Genomic DNA, 16,521 nt, shown 5'->3' with positions numbered 1-16,521 from the left:
GTTGGATCCTCTTGAAAAGAAGGCCGGTTTATTTAGGCAGGGAATCGCAGCAGGACCAAATGATGCCGAAGATCATGGTCATTTGCAAAATTTCATAATGCGACAACTTATTTTTTTTTAGTGAAGTCCATCTTTGTTATTTTAGATATATTTTGAGCCTCTTACAAACTGAATCGCTGGCGCAAAAAATAAAAAGATGCATCTTACAACCTTTAAAAATATCTCTTCATCTTGGCTGTGATTCGAGTTACTGCGAAAATAAACCAGGTCCGCGCCTGTGCTGGGACACCAATTTGATTTAATACGGACCAAATAAGCCACAGCCTCCAATGTTTAATGCGCTCAGGAGAAAGATCAGTGCAAGTAGTCAGGGACCGCCGAAGAAACATATTTTGTCAAAATAACAATAACAATCAAAGCAAAGCTCACCTTCTGCGCTTGGAGATGGTGTAAAATTAACCGTCGGTGTCGCTGCGAAGAGACATCTCTGACTCACAAAAAAGAAGTGCCATGAATTAATGCGAAGAGGGGGAAACGGAGAGAAAGGATCCTCTTCTGACTCGGCAGTGAAACACGAGCGAAGTAAGGGAAAAAAAATCCACTACAAAAACTTATCCATGCGCTAAAAATGTGATCCTTGCGCATAAAAAATCAACTTCGCGATTTTTTTTTTTTTTTTTTGGGGTTTGTTTATTAAAAAAAGGGAGGCTGTAATTCCTCTTCGGATGTCTTGGACTCACAATCCCACAGTCGGAGATACGCAGTGATCCATGGTTGCTTTACATAAACTTTGTATATCTAACCTAATTTGCCTCGAAAACCTACCAGCGGTTTTCACACTGACAAAAAAAAAAAAAAACACCCACACGTGTGCTAAACGCCTCTTTGTGCGAGCATTACAACTTCAATCCATAAGGGCGCAGAAAAAAAAGAAAGAAAAAAATATATATACACACACACCACAAACGGACAACTAAAAGCTTTAAGCTGATTTGTTCAACAGTCACTTGTTTGGACTGATTTCAGGCTCCGCACACAGAAAAAAAAAAAACAACAACTCTTAAACGAGGGATGCAGAGAGCGCATCGTCCCCCCAGTGGAGTTGGATCAAAGTGTGCCTCAGTGCAGCATCACTTACAGGAGCCGGGATAGGCGGTTCACCGTATCTGTCTGCTAAGCTGTAGATGTCTCAGTAGTATAGTATGAACTCGGCTCCTCAACGCTGCCCACCTCTCTCTCCCCCCATCGCTCTCCCTCAGACTGACATCATGGGAGGGAGGAGGAGCCAGCCGCAGCTTTAAGAGCCACCGGTCCTCTTAAAGCCGCACTGCGCTGGAGAGATGCTTGCGCCGGGGATATACAGTACAGTAGGTAGACGCCGAGGTGTATGAATAAGAGAGATGCCTTGGCTGCTCGCTGTGGCACTATAGCGTCCGTAGCCCAGAAGTCTGCCTGAAAGCAAAATGGGGGCACTGTTCGCTTTCGTACCGAGCCTTGTGTCTGCTCTTTAGTTCCAGTAGGGGTCTACTGTTACTTTGGCGTCTTTAAAGGATGAAGAGGTTCTAAATCTCGTTTGAACAGCGGTGCTGTATATGGTCGCGTCTTTGTGAAGAGAAAGAGACAAATTATTAGTTTGTTGAAACGTTATTTGAATTTATGCTACAGAAATCATGAAAGAGATCACGAGCCCTGAAGGCTTAAAGTTGAATTATACATCAACTTACAGTTCTGATACTAACTAAAAAGTATGTGAACCAATTTCAACTGTACAAATCTGCTTTTAGAATATTATATGAATAATTTAAGATTATTAAAATAACAAATTTTATCCACCTGTATAAAAATGGAGTTTGTAATCAAGTTAATTTTATAAGACCTGATTAGGTGCTGCTATTTGCCAGCTAGGATGCATTTACCTACTTTGTGTGTAAGGTGTGGTATTACAGAACAATGGATGAAGGCGTAAATTTGCACGCTGGTATTCTCAAACAGCAAGCCCTACAAACATACACGGAATAAACACTACTCTGCAAATCCAGCAATTTATTTACAAAATAATTAAAAATTCAATTAATTTACTTAAGTCAACAAAATCTGTAACTACAACATTCAGCAAAACTACTTTAGAAAAAAAAATAAGCAAAACTAATAAACTACAGAAAAAGGAATTGAAAATAAAACTGAAACCCAATAAACAATAAAAGGAGGCAGTAATACTCAGTGTGATTATGTATGTTAAAGAACCAAGGTAGGAATTTAGACTGAAGTCAAATTAGCCTTAAGCTAATTAAGAAAACCAACTGGTTTCTGTTCAAACAACCAGTTCACAATACATAGCAGAAGCAAAAGTAAAATATTTGGATAAAACAATATTTTAATAATAATTTACCCAGATTAATAACCTTTTAAAATGCATGATGATGTCACTTCTGGGATTAATGGCTCAGTTTTCAGACACAAATAGCTAACGCAACCGCTCTATGTCCCACATTTACCTTCAAGTACTATTAATATAAATGGTACTTGAGTGCTGCAGTTTTTTTTTTACAACCGATAGCCAAGTAAATAGAATCCGCTGTGTAGTAAACACAGAAAAACTAATGGTGGCTACTGTTATAGCATAGAGAACACGACTAACTTCGCACGGCTTGTCCCATTTTCAGCAGGATAATATATATAATAATATGCTGGGTACACAAACAGCACACTGGACTTTTTCTGGATCCAAGGTTTCTTTGAAGATGCTGTTTTTTTTTACCTGGCCAGCGAGGTAAAGACGTTCATGTGTGTTTCCTCTCCGATGCAACCTGTTGAAGGACTGCAGGCAGAGACAGATTGCTGCTGCGCTCCACTGTTTTGCAACTCTAGGACATCACAGGGATTCTATCTGTGAAACTCCTTCCTGGGAGATGTCCTGTAAATGGGTGACTATTGTACATCCTGGGATTTAGAGTCTGTACTAGTCTATTTTGTTTGCTGGCACAGTTCAGTTTGGGTTGAGTTTCATTTTCTGCCACTGCTGGGCTCCAACAGTGGTTAAGACTCAAAGCACAAGGAATTGCCTAGCACTAATTGGAACCTGTGACTTTCCAGTCTCCATGATTAAATTAACAAGCACGCGCAAAAACACGTTGTTGTTAAGCTAACATTACGCATACATTAGTTCCTTTACTAGCTTTGATCCAACATTACATTACATCTACATCTTTCAGGGTTTCCCTCAGCGTGTTGTGAGCCTGCGTCGTATATTTATTTGAAATGACTCAATGTTTGAGAGCAACGTTAAAGTTCGTGCCTGGGAGAAAACCACCTGGTGTAATTAAGCTAACGCACTAGTTGCTATTAGCTTGACACACACTCGCGAGGACCCCAACCCTTCCCCACAACCCAGCACGACACCTACCGCCAGAATTACGGCATATTCTGGACAAAACCCTACATCTATATTTTTTAACACATTCTCCAAATTTGTCTATTTGATCACCTTTTGGAAGCACAATTATCTCTCTCTCTCTCTCTCTCTCTCTCTCTCTCTCTCTCTCTCTCTCTCTCTCTCTCTCTCTCTCTCTCTCTCTCTATATATATATATATATATATATATATATATATATATATATATATATATATATATATATATATATATATATATATATATGTGTGTGTGTGTGTGTGTGTGTGTGTGTGGTCTTCAAATCTCTCTTCTCTCTGGATGTAAAGTCTTACTGAAAGTTTATGAACATTACAGTGTTGTGATATGCTGCATTCTACGCTGCACAGCTTTTTTTTTTATCTCCGTTTTCAACTTTGGGCAGACCTCCCTGATAGTGCTGGTAAACACAGCCGCTCTACAGCTGTTGGAGTCACTCCTGTCATTGTAGGATGCATTAGAAAAACAGGTAAACAGCACAGTAGATGCAGTATACTTGTTGTAGCAACAAAAAGAGGAAATATCGGCAAATGTTGGGGGCAGCACAGCGGACTGGATGGTGTGCCTGGCACGGTTCCATGGTTGCACGCCTGGTGCTTTTCTTTTATAACAGTTTCTGTTAGGTATGAAACATAAAGTCTTTTTAAGTCAAAGGGTTCAAATCCAAGTGAAGTAAAAATTCACTGATGTGAAAGTCCAAGTCAATGTTATGATTGTACGGATGGAACCTGATATTCGAACCAGACAAGGCACATGTTTTTAAAATGTTTATTGATAGAATGGAGGGATGACTGGCAGAAGATGACAGCAACTGCAGGAGGAGGATGGCAGGCAGAAACCCATTGACCAGGGGAAGTAGGTAGAGCCGGGCTTGAACAGGAGCTGACCAGAAGCTGCAACTGATGCAGACTTGACCAGAAGCAGATGATTAGTTCCCAGTGATGTAGAGTGAAGCACAAATAATCCAGGAGTGACCTTTACCAGGCAATGCACATAAACACTAGTTCAACAAACTAGAATGGGCAGATTCATGGGGTAATCAGGCAAAGCGCATCAAAGACACTGGGGAACAAACATATGCAGGCAGCGGGACAAGACGAGACGTTCTGACAGGGAGTGGTTGAATGAGGCACGTATAAGTAGGTATAAGTAGGTATAAGTAGCAGCAGGTGAAGCTTATTAAGTGCAGAGTAGTGGCTGGAATGGTGACTAGGAAGGGTGGAGCATGGGGAAATAATCAGTCCAGAACAAGCCAAACAAAAACAAAAGTCCAAAATCATGACAGTCAAGTCCAAAGGCTTTTGTGAAATTATAAAGTTGGATCCAAAATTATTAAGCTTATGACTCAAGTTTGACTTATAAATTGGGACTCGAACCCAAACCTTTGATAATAGGTAAACTTATCTTCCGGTGGTACTTGTGAAAAAAAAAATTGCTGTAAAAATGAGATTGACTTTTAAATTTAACACCCCACGTTTTATTAAAGCTTTCTTCTATTGTTGCAGTTTTCCTTCTACTTAATATCTAATCTTATAAATTGTGACATCACTAGATGTTTGGCTGACTGTGAGGAGTGTGTGGACACTTTTATAAGCACTAACAAAGGTACATCTGTTTTTACTATGAGGAAATGCTGCACACATTGGAATTTTTTTCTTTGGTTTTGATACTTGTATGAAGTATCTGTAAACAAGTGTGTTATAATTCAGCCTTTAATACAAAATCCTGCAACAGCTATCAGTTTTACCCTTGGCTTAATACTTTTGAAATAATAAAAAAAAAAATGTGAAAACAAATTTTTATCTACACAATACAAACTTTCATAATGTAATTAATTTAACTGATTCACCAGTCATCATACGCTTCATTTAGGTAGACTTAAATCAATATTTAATTTGTTAAAATGTTGCAATTCGAACAGCTAAAATACAGTATACAAAAAGTGTTAAATTCCAATCAAGTTATACATTGTACCAGTTATTGGGTAATTCTTACTGTTTTTAAGCTACTTTCAGGTGAAAAGCATGCTTTAATTTCTGAAATTAACTATGTTCAAACTATACATTTAAAGTTTAAAAACCATGTGTTTGTTGATTTTAGACAGACCCTCAGACTGCTTCTTTCTGTTGAGAATGTGATATAAGTATCACAGTTTGTTTGGGAATGATTATTCTTCTGCATACTTGTTTTATACAATAGATAATGTATGACAATATTACAGTGCTTGGTTTAAAAGGTGAGCAGTGGACTCCATCCGGGCTTCTAGGTCAAACCTCGGACTCTCCTAACCTTGGCTGCAAGCTTGTGGTATTTGTACATTCACAAACACAAGAATCCATCTTGTACCGCCCCAGCTTCAACCGTTTGTGTCCGAACAAGCTTCTTCTTCTTTGATAGAATAACAGTAAGAAGTGCCTTGACTATCTTACCTTCTTGTGGTTTCTCATAACGCCTGCCGCTTACATTTTAATTTGATACCGTGATTGGCTAAAACCAACCTTTGGTAGGCGGGCGTTAGGCGTCGCTTCACACAATCAGCTCAGAGAGTTCTGCTGAAATTTCCTCCTTTCTCCAAATGGAGCAGTCCCAGATTGATAAATTGCAGAGCTAGAGTGCTACTTATTATCAACCTGGCTGGCCAGGTTAGGACCCTCCATCATCCACATGAAACATTACTTTATCTCTGCCACAGATTAATCTTGATTCCAGCTGGTCAGTCTGTATTGATAAGTGTTGACTTCAACAACTTTATCATATCAGGCTCAGGGCCTGCATCAAAGCGAGCCCCCACGAATATAGGTAAAATTATGTCTGTCACAATGCTTTTATCTTGTAAACCAACACTCATCTCCAAGTATCCACCCCCCAACATGTTTTTTCTTATTGACTTGGACATAACACATGACATATTTGGATTGTAATAATGAAATCAAAGTACAAAATAAGCAGTGAGTGACACGATAATAATAAATGTATTCAAAATAATTTAATACTAAATAATCTTTCTCATTTACAAATACAATCTCGAAGCTTAAACGGACCGATACAAATCAACTTAATGATGCAATTTAACATCAGCCTTGTACACAACTCAGTTTTATAATGCAGAGGATCCCCGCTATCACAACAGACACCCATGCTGGGTTCTCCTTGGCATCATGGACATCTTAACTGTTTCTTTCATGAAGTCAGCTGATTTCCCCTCCATGTTACAAATGAATGCAAAACATATTAATGAAATGGTAAATGTGTTTTAAAATTTTGGCAAACATTTTCCCTGACAACCACAGCTAATGCCTCAGATGTGAGCAGCACAGCTAACTAGCAAGTTTGATTTTGTTGTACATCCTCTGTTATTAGAAATAAACACAAAGGGCTTTATTTACTAACAAATTGAGCGAAATAATAAGTAATACACCAGCAAGGTGTAATAATCTTTCATAAAAACTTTGTATGCAACCAAAGTGAGCTACTGACATATAAATTAAAAAAGTCAAATAAAGTGGCTTTGCACCTTTATAGCAGGATTCAACCTACAATTCTTGTTCTAAAAGTGAAATTTTCTAAGAAGTCTTTCATACATCAGTTTTTTTTTTTCTAAATTGATGCATGCATTCCTAATGCAAGCAATACGACCACGTTTTTTTTCTTTTTTTTTCTCTTTTTCGGATTTCAATAACAGAAAAGTAATTAATGTTGGAACTGCCAGTATCTGATGCACTGTTTAGGTTTATCTGATTTTTCTGTACTAAGTTATTTCTGTGGCTTGTGTCAGGTATTGGCTTTTTCTTAGTGTTCTCTTATGTTTAGTCATGTTTTTTTTGGATAATGTTCTGTTTCTCTCAGCCGTCCTCAGTTCCTAAGTTCCCCCCAGCTGTTCCGCATTATGATAATTAGTCTCACCTGATTCTTGTACGAGTAATCACTCCTTCCCTGTGTATGTATATACTCCCTGGGTTCTCTGAGCCTTTGTCAGGACCCCCAGTGGCCATCAACAATGTGTCACTGATCTGTGTACTTGTTATTTCCCTTTGTGCGTCCTGTTGGTTTTTTATATTCTCTTTCTTTTATAAATATTGCACTACAGCATGAGTCTGCCTGCCTATTGCCTGCATTTTGGCCCCACACCACACAAATATATGACACAAACAAATATGATTGATTAAACCATTAAAATATTATCGGCTGGTGTTTAATACCCTCCAAAATTTAATTTGCATGTAAATTTCATAGCTGTTTTAGTACAATTAGCCACAGATCATTTGTAAAAAAAAAATTTGTTGGTAAAGAAACATGATAGGTGTTCTTCACTACTTTTGTTTGTGAAGCATGTAAGCATGTATGTAAACATGTTAAAGTTGTTTTCCATCTATCAAAACCAAAACACAACTACATTCACCAGGAGTTGAAAATCTGAAATCTATAACATTCAAATCCAATTTGTCTTGGCAATAATAGCACATTTTATTTAAAAGCGTACCTTCAGAATACTCAAGGACACTGCACAGAACAAGCTGAACAACAAAGACAAAACAGCCAAGTACAAAAATCACAGTGAAGCGGCAATAACAACATATGCTCTTTTAAACAGATGGGATTTGAATTTAGACTTGAACTGGTAGAGTGTTGTCTGTGTTGACAATCTCTGGAGGGAGAGAAATCCAAAGTTTGAGAGCAGAGCTGGAGATAGCTCTGCTCCCCATAGTGCTGAGGCGGGATGGAAGCACAGTCAAGTGAACGGAACAGGAGGATCTAAGGGTTAGGGAGTGACAACATGAAGAAAATCACTGAGCCTGGCTCTGCTGGAAGTTTTTCCTTCCTATTAATGGGGAGTTTTCCTCGCCAGTGTAGCTTTATGCATGCGGGATTGTTGCAAAACCATCGACAATGCAGACGACTGTCCACTGTGGCTCTACGCTCTTTCAGGACTGAATGCTGCTTGTCAAGACTCAATGCAATCTGCTGGGTTTCCTTAGATTTTTTTGACCAATCTGTCTTAATGATATGATTGAATTTGACTTTGTAAAGTGCCTGGAGGGGCTGCACAGTGGAGCAGTGAGGAGCACTGTTGTAGCAAGAAGGTCCTGGGTTCAAGTCCTACCCTTGGCCTTTCTGCAATAAAATAGAATTGAATTCAATGGCAGCTCACAAGGCTTGCAGATGTAAACCAACCCCAATGGACTGCAGCTGTTAAGTTGTGAGAAGTCATTGGGTTTTTGCCAAGTTTCCGTTAAACAGAGAAAGTCAAACTCATTGTTAACAAGGAGATCTGAGATGAGATGACCCTTGCTTCTGGGCGAGCGGATGCTGAAAAGATCAAGATTCAGAGTGATATTGTCATGTTTTACTGCAGGCTTAGCTGACCTAGCTAGGGTAGCTAGCACTATGTGATCAACAGTCCCGTAGGATTTCCTGTGAGGGTGATGAGTGGTGGACCAGATGGATGTGGCAGAGTTGGAGTGGTTGCAATGGAAGTTTCGGCGAGATCCACCATTAATCTCCGGCGTGGTAAAAGAGTGACATCTGGGTGGAGGCGTAGTGTTGTTGGTGGAGGCTGAGTCAGGAGGCATTGGATCCGAAAGAGTTTAGCCGTTGTGTATTAGAGAACACCTGACCCAGGTTGGAGAAGGAGCAGCATGAGGATCCAGATTATTACAGTCTATATATATATATATATATATATATATATAATGTCAGATAGCCTGTGTCATTGAAGCTGGATGGGGATTAAGAGCAAGAAGACTGGCGAGTTTAGCGCCTGCAAAGTCGCCAGTAAGTAGCGGTTGCAAAATGCGCACTCCATACTCTACCTACTCCTGTGTGCAATGTGAAAACTTGCAAAATAATAAGGATTTGTATTGATCTCAGTTAGACCCCAAGTTATTATGTAATACTACTACTACTACTACTACTACTAATACTAATAATAATAATAATAATAATAATAATAAATATTTATGTTTTCCGAAGAGTGAAAACATAAACATAGATTAAACACTACTCACTCTGGTAACCAAGAAAAGTTTGTTGTTCTTGTGTAACATGGTCAACACCATAAAACAGAATATGTTTTCCATGATCTAACCAAAAACGGTAATCTCTCATATTAAAAAGTTTGCAAAATTCTAATTATTAAAATCCTGTTAGAAAAGCAAAGATCACTAATGTTTGAAATTTGAGCTTGTACCTTGATTTAGTTTATTAGTAAAATTGACAGGGACTGTACACAGTGATGGACAATTGTATACAGGTGTCCATAGCCTAAAGATATGTTTTGCTCTGTGGTCTTAGAACAAGTTTTGCTGTCACTCTAAAAATAGAATATCAGATTGAAATGTCAGATAATGGAAATTAAACAAATTATTCAAATCTAAACTGCATCCAAAACAACAGAAACATTGAATTTATGAAAATATCAGCTACTCCAAACAATGTCACCTGACTTGCTGTTTTCCATGAATCACAAAGAGGCCTTATTGTCAAAGCCCACAGACACTAGCAAATATTACCTGAATAACCACCACCTCATCTTCTGCTTCCTAAGGTCAAAAATAGTTTTTAGCAAAGCAATAACGAATAATGACTTTATGATGAAAAAGTTAATAACATAAGTATGTTTACAGTGGCTCACAAAAAGATTCATACCACATTAACATTTATACATTTTATCATTAGAAATCTGAAAGTCTTTAACATTTGAATCATTTGGTCATCAGCTGCTTGTGAAATCAGCTGATGACCAAATAGTCCACTTGTGTGTAATTTAATCTCTTCATCAATACAACCACTCCGTGAAACCTCAGAGGTGTTCTAGAGAACATTATTCAACAAACAGCATTATGACACATAATGAATTTAGTTAGAGAGAGATTACAATTCGCTATAAGTAATAAAATAATATTTTAGGATTTGCCAATTTCACATAGCTCTGTTCAATCAAGCATCTTTAAACAAAAAAGTTTAGCAAAAATGCAAACCTACCAAACCATAGTCTTACCCTTAAACAGACAGACTGGACCAGGTGAGCATTGATCCCAGAAGCTAGGTCCATGGTAGCACAAGGAGCTGCAGAGATACAGCTCAAGTGGAACAAACAGTTGACAGTACAGCTATTAGCTGTAGATTAGACAAGTCTGACTTTTATGAAAGAATGGCACAAAGAAAGTCTGGAAGAAGTAGGTCAAGTTGCATGTGGAAGAAGCTATTCTGGTCAAACAAAAGTGTAACTTCTTGGTTTACACTGCTCATCATCCTGAACACAACAGCAAACATGCTTAAATCAGAGACTTCCTGTCTGGTTCACCTGGTTTCTAGAAAGTGTTTTGCTCTCTCATCCATCATAAATAGACTAGATCCATATTTCTGACGGACAACGAAGGGTTTGCTGTCATGCCGTAGCACCATGGAGCTGGTGTCTAAGAGTATATTGAATTGAATGGCTTTTACGTATTTGTGACATTATGGGGTATGCACGGATGATGGAGTCTGAGGTGTAAGTGTAGGCATGCACTTAAACCATAGGAAGAGTTGTTCTAGTTCTCCACACAGCCCCTTTCTAACCAGGCTTGAAAGGGTGATGTAACAACCGCACTGCATTGTGGCATACCTGGGCATCAGGTAACAGGCTTTTGTTTGTTTACACCGCCTTCATCCACAACACTGTTTTTATTTTCTTGTCTTTTGTTTTTAAAAAGTCAAAAACATGGTGGAAACGTGCTGCGTCATTGACTGTCACACTCTTTCACAAGATCGCTTCGGGAATAAGAGCGATGGGTTGATTTTTCACAGCACGGCATCCGAATCAGTAATGTAAACAAAAGTTGTTGCCCCGGAAAGTGACAACCGCATCTCACAGTGTATTGTAAAATCATGTGCCCGTACGACTAGCTTTACCTTTTAACAAAAGGTTACCCAATTTAAACAACAAAACATAACGCTCAAAAACAAGCACAACAAAAACACATCCCATGACTCACGTAGTTTACAAGCGACTTCAGAGAAAAAGTAAAAGAGCATGCAACATCTTTGTAAAAGTTTGTCAAAGTTTTCTTAAAATCAGAAGATTGTGGGTTCGGTTCCAGTTTCCCACTGTCACCAGTTGATGTGCCGCTGGGCGAGGCACTTAAACCCAAGTTGGCTAACAATCTGTGTTACTTAGTGAGTGTGATTGAGTGAATGTGGCTATAGTGTAAAGCCCTTTGAGTGGTCAGTATGACAATAAATTCAGTCCATTTACCATTTAGTAGTTTAGCACAACTGGGAAAGTGAATAGTTAAGGGATGGAGCAGCTGTACTAAATAGCAAGGTCGCTCTTTTTCAACATTCATAAGTATTGAAAGAGAAGGGCTTCTTTGTCTACCATATCCACCTCAATGCCAGTCTTTCATTGTGTATTATCCTTTCAGCTTAAACAGCATAACTTGTTTAAAGGGACCAGAGAATAGCAGCTGCTGTACTTTCACCTTTGTTTATCACCATTTGAGTTGCCATGGATATTTCTTCTTTAATATTTAAACCTAAATTGTTAATATTGGATTGCTTCCAGCAACTAAAAAAGAACAACGTTTCCCCCAGCCTGTCACTCTGAAATATAGTACCGCAAAAGAAGTCCAAAGATATGTTCTATAAAAGAATAGTGCAGACATTTTTCAAAAGTTGAAGACATACTGACAAAACATTTTTTTCTCATTGGTAAAAACCTGGGTTGTATCCATGGCAACTTTCAAGAAGCATTGAGATTTACCACATTGCGTTAAAACTATTGCTATTGCCTCTGTTCTTTTCTCATTCTGCTTCTCTATCTCACAGCTTCTCAAGGATCTCCGGGGAAAAGAAAAAGATTTGAAAAAGCTGGAGAGGACATAGTGAGGACAGTTCAATATTTGCTTTCATCTCATTGGGAAATAGATGAAATGGCATTGAAATAAAGTATAGACAAAAAGACACCCTGTCTGAAATCATATTTTGAAATAAGATTTGAACTTTTTTTACTTGCCATGAATATGCAACATGAATGAACAGAAGTCTGGCATGATTCTGCCAATATAGCTGAAATGTTTCATGCACAATCAGGCCATTGTGGTTAATTTAACCATATTTGTTTAATTACCAATACCAATGGCAGGCTAATGAAACTGTATAACCGTAACAAAAAACTTGGGAAAATTTGTCAATTTTCACCTATAGTGGAAACTGGCAGGAATATAGACTTGACTTGCACTTTAAACTTAAGGTGGGACTTAAGTCCTGCTAACAACCTCCAATAGTCACAAGTCATACAATCCTCAGTGATACAGTGCATCAATTTATAGCAGATATATAGATTGACTTATCAACAGGTGTGTATCAATACAAAGACCTTTTCAATTCTTAGAAGTAAAACCAGTTGCTTTTCATTCAGAAATTAAAAATAAAAGGTTTTGAAATGTTATTTACATTTATAATGAAGGAAAATTCAGTCATCTATCCATTGTCAATACCCACTTATCTTTGCAGTCAATGGGGGGCTGTTGATTACCTCCAGCAGTTATTTGGTGTGAGAAGGGAAACCCCCTTGATAGGCTGCACGTTTATCACAGGGCAACAGAGAGACAAACAGAACAAACTACCATGCATGTGTACACTCATTCCTGAGGGCACTTTAGATTGCACAATTAACCTAACATGTATATTTTTGGACTTGGGGAGGAATCTCCACATGCAAAGGAAGAATAGGCAAACTCCATGCAAAAAGACCCCAGTCTGGGATTAGACCCAGGGTCTTCTTCCTGTGAGATAAAAAAAGCTAACAACTGTAACACTATTTAGATATAGCCTAAAATAAAATATGATTATTTTAATATTCTTAATAATTTACAACAGTCCATGACAGTGTGATAATGTATTGATGCAAATGAAATGTTCTGAAAAGAAAGACTTGTTAGTGTTAAAGTAAGTAGTTTATTGTATAAAAACAGCAAGGGAAAAATAGACTGTGTATTTAATTTGTAAGCTACATGAATGTATTGTTGTATTCAGACTAGAATTGATGTTCTATGTATACTGATTGATGTGGTTGCACACACAGACCCTGTGACTATGAGCTCTCCCTTTATTGTGTGTATTTTCTCTTTTCTGCATTTCGTAATATCCTATTTGCATGCCAAAATAATGGACCTCCAGAAGTTCTACAACATTCCGCTCAACATATGGCAAACACTGGGTTAAAATCTGATCAGAAGGAGCACTTTGCCATCTATAGGAGTGATTTGAAAACATGGACTGGATTGCTATTGAACAACTTGAGCCGAAGGAATGTACTTAAACTGTGCTCTTTTACACAAAGACCTCTACTGATACTGTTACATTGGACAAAAAAAGTCATGAAGTACAACAACCAAAAACTGTGGATATGTTTTTCCTGGGAGCCTATAACCAAGCCATCAGGTCAGGTAACTAGGACAATTACAGGGAGGTCAAGACAAACCTGAGGCGATGAGTCAAAGTGGCAAAGCTGGAATATAAAAGAAAGGTGGAGAATCATCTGACTGAAAACAACCCAGGTTGGGTGTGGCAGGTTTTACAGCACCTTAGAAATTATGAGGGCAACAGCCAGGAAGCAGTGCTGTCTCTCTGGTGGATAAGCTTAATCACTTTTACAACTGCTTCGAGACCAAAAGGAGAACTTCTCCAACCCTAAATCTGAGGACCTCTAACCCCCACTCTCTCCACCTACAGGGACATTAGGTGAGAAGGGTGGTACAGACTCTAACAAAGCTACAGGGCCAGATTATGTACTAGTATTAAAGTCCTCTGTTGACCAGCCATAAGGAGTCCTGACAGGCATCTTTAAAATCTCCCTGAAGCATGCCACTGTTCCATCTGACCTAAAAGCACCATCATCCCTGCCCCAAAGCAGTCCACCACAAACAGCCTCACTACAGACCATTTGCACTGACCTCAGTAGGCATGAAGTGCTCTGAAATAATGATTCAGAACTACCCGAAGGCCTGCCTTCCTCCCAGGTATGCCCAACACCAGTTTTCAGGCAGTGCAAATTGATCAACAGGGGATGCCATCACCAATGCTCTCCACACTGTGCTCTGCCACCTGTAAAAGCCCATAACCTATGTCAGGATGCTTTATATGTCAAGTCAAGTTTATTTGTATAGCACATTTCAGCAGCAAGGCGGTTCAAAATACTTTACATCATGAAAACATAAAAACATTAAACACATCGAAACGGTAACCAGTTGCGAGACCAGGAACAAACATTAAATTGTATCAAGTGAAATCATCAATACACATAATGTTTGTCAACGCTCCTATTAATATATAATAAGTCGAAAGCAACTCTAAACGGGTAGGTTTTCGATTTTTGATGTAAAGGAACTCAGTGTTTCGGCTGTTTTACAGTTTTCTGGAAGTTTGTTCCAGATTTGCACACCATTACTCCACACCATTACTGACCCACTGCCAAACCGGTTGCTGGAGGATGTTGCAGCCGGCAGAATGTTCTACACGGCGTCTCCAGACTCTGTGACATCTGTCACATGTGCTCAGTGGGAACCTGCTTTCATCTGTCAAGAGCACAGGGCGTAAGTGGCAAATTTGCCAATCTTGGTGTTCTCTAGCATATAAGCTTGGTGTTCTCTGGCAAATGCCAAACGTCCTGCACGGCATTGGGCTTTGAGCATAAACCCCACCTGTGGACATCAGGCCCTCATACCATCCTCATGGAGTCTGTTTCTGATCGTTGGAGCAATGTCACATAACTCTGCTGGAGGTTATTTTGCAGAACTCTGGCAGTGCTTCTCCTGTTACTCCTTGCACAAAGGCTGAGGTAGCGTTCCTACTGCAGGGTTGTTGTCCTCCTCCACGTCTCCTGATGTACTGGCCTGCCTCCTGGGAGCGCCTCCATGCTCTGGACAGTACGCTGACTGACACAGTAAACCTTCTTGCCACAGCTGACATTGATGTGCCATCCTGGATGAGCTGCACTACCTGAGCCACTTGTGTGGGCTGTAGACTCTGTCTCATGCTACCACTAGAGTGAAAGCACCAGCAGCATTCAAAAGGGACCAAAACATCAGGCAGAAAGCACAGGAACTGAGAAGTGGTCTGTAGTCACCACCTGCAGAACCACTCCTCTTTTCGGGAGGGGTGGGGATGGGGGGGGGGGGGTTCTTGCTAACTGCCTCTAGTTTCCACCTGTTGTCTATTCCAGTTACACAACAGCAGGTGAAGTTGATTGTCAATCATTGTTGCTTCTTAAGGCGAAAATTGGATTTCACATACGTTTAATTGAGTTGGAGTTACATTGTGTTAAGTGTTTCTTTTTTTCTATCTATCTATCTATCTATCTATCTATCTATCTATCTATCTATCTATCTATCTAATTTGCCATTTTATTACCTTTACAAGTACAAGTTAATACGCAATTAACTTGGTGGTAGACACAATGTCATTGTGTAATGTGAAAGTTGTACAACAACAATTTCATACTGAGAAGCTCATTCTTAAAACGTTACTAACATACTGATAGTGTTACAGAAAATGACAATAAAATGGTACTAAAACCTGTACGTGAGCTTGTCATCATGCAGTATATCTGGGAGATATAGTCACTGGTGGTTCTTGATATGTGATATTGAAATCTAATAATACTATAAATAAATAACTGAAATATTAATTAAATTGTTCTTTTCAAATGACAAATTTCCTTTAGTAGATATTTATCAAAAATCATAAGTTCTCTTTTTACCAAAGGGATGTAGCATCTGTGACTTTCAGCTGGACTGAGGATTAAAATGGCTCTTTGGATTGTAAAGGTTGCAGACCCCTGCTATAGAGTCTCAACACGTTTTTAAAGTTATGGAATTTGACATATTTTCCAGGTCTAGATAAGTATGGCAGTGAAAAACTGGAACATATCTGGATTTTCAGACTTATTGTCCATCCATCCATCCATTCATTAACCATCAATCTCTGTTGATATATCTGCCATTAATTCATAGTTAACTTTTATATTTTTAGGGAAAAAAGTGTTGGCACAAACAATATATAGAAATGGGCATAGAAAGATGGAGTTGCTATGGCGCCATTAAAACAAGTAT

The 16,521-nt window shown here is 38.8% G+C and overlaps 1 protein-coding gene across 7 annotated transcripts in view; it reads right to left on the bottom strand.

Annotated features, from left to right (window-relative positions):
• Positions 1–1,246, bottom strand: part of pcdh11 (protocadherin 11) — a 202,984-nt gene extending 201,738 nt beyond the window's left edge. For 3 of the 7 annotated variants that reach the window (XM_036127608.1, XM_036127610.1, XM_036127611.1), the window contains exon 1: positions 430–1,246. The gene's annotated coding sequence lies outside the window, so the exon portion shown is untranslated. The remainder of the gene's footprint in view (positions 1–429) is intronic. The other 4 variants (XM_036127609.1, XM_036127612.1, XM_036127613.1 and 1 more) reach the window with 2 other exon arrangements.
• Between the last annotated feature and the right edge of the window lie 15,275 nt (positions 1,247–16,521).

This window comes from Fundulus heteroclitus, chromosome 23 (assembly GCF_011125445.2).
Source record: "Fundulus heteroclitus isolate FHET01 chromosome 23, MU-UCD_Fhet_4.1, whole genome shotgun sequence".
Classification (NCBI taxonomy): domain Eukaryota; kingdom Metazoa; phylum Chordata; class Actinopteri; order Cyprinodontiformes; family Fundulidae; genus Fundulus; species Fundulus heteroclitus.
This window is presented reverse-complemented; position numbering and strand designations above follow the sequence as displayed.